We start from the raw sequence: 2686 nt of genomic DNA on the forward strand, positions 1-2686 counted from the left end.
GAGTTGGCGGTGGGTGCTGATGACTAGCTGTCTTCCCTCTAGTCTTACACTACTAAATTAGTGACGGCTAGTGCAGATAGCCCTCGTGCAGCTTTGCGTAAAAATTCAAAAACAAACAAACGAAACAAACAAGAGACTGAAATAGAAACTTTATGCATAAATTCCTGAACACTAGAAACCAGTTTCTTTTACATAATTTACCTAATGTGTATGAAAAATTAGTCAGTTAAATAAAAATTGTGTGTATAAGTTTCTGAATACTAGAAAAACATTTTGTTTTATATGTATTTTACCAGTAAATATGTCAAACGAGCCTAACGATGCATTAAAAATTACTGTAACCAAATTGTTTAGAAGGAAATTAATTATCATTATTACGATTATCAGATGTTGTGATAAATCAGTTGACAGACCACAGAAGAGTGTAATACACTATTAAAATCTAGCATTATATTGAATATCATAATGAGTCTGTAAAAATTAAATTATCTACATAAACTTGAGTCACTTTTAGTAAGATAAATTAAATTATCTACATAAACTTGAGTCACTTTTAGTAAGATAAATTAAATTATCTACATAAACTTGAGTCACTTTTAGTAAGTAAATTAAATTATCTACATAAACTTGAGTCACTTTTAATAAGATAAATTAAATTATCTACATAAACTTGAGTCACTTTTAGTAAGATAAATTAAATTATCTACATAAACTTGAGTCACTTTTAATAAGATAAATTAAATTATCTACATAAACTTGAGTCACTTTTAGTAAGATTGATTAATTCTAAAATGGTGTGTTTTTATTCTTAAGTGGAGAAAAAAAATGCACGTTTTTCGTGATTCATCTAATGTCCGAGGACAACCGTTTCCCAGCGCTCGTTTCAACAGTCCGATCACAGAGAAATTTATAGGCTCTACATCCACCTACTAGATCGCTATGTCTTTGTATGAAGTAACATGAACATCCGTTTCGTTCTCCAACTGGATGAGGCATACAATGGTTGAAGGGGAGTTATAACTAGAAACTATCTTGGTGAGCCCAGACCCTGTCACTTTGATGCTCTAATACGTGCCGTTCCACAGGAGTTCTGCTTCAGACCGAGTGACTGTTTTTAGAACTATTTCCACGTTGATGTACTATATAAAACTAACCAAATAGTAATGGAAATTAGATTATGTAATAAAATCAAAGATGTATATTTGCATTTCATGTTAAAACTATGTGTAAGATCAGTTAATAATGGATCTTATGACGTTTCGTATGTGAGCCTACAGTGTCAAACTTCAACAGTTTGTTTATATATATATATATTCAAAACACCAAATTAATTAAATTTACTTGCATACATATACTTACGCACATACATATACATACACTACACACATACATGTACATACTTAGGATAATCCCCCAGTAGCACAGCGGTATGTCTGCGGACTTACAACGCTAGAAACCGGGTTTCGATACCCGTGGTGGGCAGAGCACAGATAGCCCTTGTGTAGCTTTGTGCATAATTAAAAACATAGAAAGGAGCAAAGAATACCTAAGATGTTCGTTTGTTTGTAATTAAGCACAAGGCGCTCCAGCGTTGTAAGTCCGCGGACATGCCGCTGTGCCACTGGGGGCCATATACCTAAGAACGTGGTGGTTAGAATTAAACATTCTACAAAACTATTTACAACAACGTTTAATTCAGTAGCTAATTTGTTTTCAACTGACAAAAAAAGAATAGATCCTTCATTATCTTAAAGTATTTCAATTACTCTGTCTAATTAATGTACTTATTGAGCTATATAGAGATTTGTAATAAGTAAGTTGATTAATTATTCCATGTATATATATATATATAAAGAAGTGTCCGTTACACATGGAATTAGATTCAATGTACAATTTTTATCACATTATCGGTCTTCTTTTCTCACCTTTTAACGCAGCTTCAAGAATTGAATAATTAACCTTAAGAAATACAGTTCGCTCAAAGAAACAATCAAGAAAAAAAAAGCTAGCTAAAATGACCGCTGGTTAATTTTTATACACAAAGTATGAATTCCTAAGCTCATTTTATGTCCATGTCATCTAAAGAATGCAAAGCACTCTGTTTTTTTTTTGTAGCTTGATTCTGTGAATATGAATCCAATTAGACAGCTGCTGTCCTTCAAAGTAAAGCTTTATTTAATTATTCATCTCTTACGTCACGTACAGTACAAGTAAGTTACTTGCTCCAAATTGACAGCCACAACCGTTCAACAAATAAAGAAAGCAAATTAAAAATGATGATGCTTTGATAGACCCGCCAAACAAGATAAAATGTCATAAGCCAATGAACGAATATGTGGCTACATAAGCAGAAAGAGAGTTTATTTGTTTGTTATGGATTTCGCGCAAAGCTACACGAGGGCTATCTGCGGTAGCCGTCCCTAATTTAGCATTCTAAGATTAGAGGGAAGGCAGCTAATCATTACCACTCACTGCCAACATTTGGGCTACTCTTTTTATCAACGAATAGTGAGATTGAGCGTCACATTATAACGCCCCCACAGCTGAAAGGGCGAACATGTTTGGTGGGACAGGAATTTGAACCCGCGATCCACAAATTGCGACTCGAGCGCCCTATCCACCTGGCCAAGCCAGGCCGCAGAAAGAGAGATAGACGGGTTTATATATATATATATATATATATATA

The sequence above is a fragment of the Limulus polyphemus genome, unplaced genomic scaffold (assembly GCF_000517525.1).
Source record: "Limulus polyphemus unplaced genomic scaffold, Limulus_polyphemus-2.1.2 Scaffold4253, whole genome shotgun sequence".
Taxonomy (NCBI): Eukaryota; Metazoa; Arthropoda; class Merostomata; order Xiphosura; family Limulidae; genus Limulus; species Limulus polyphemus.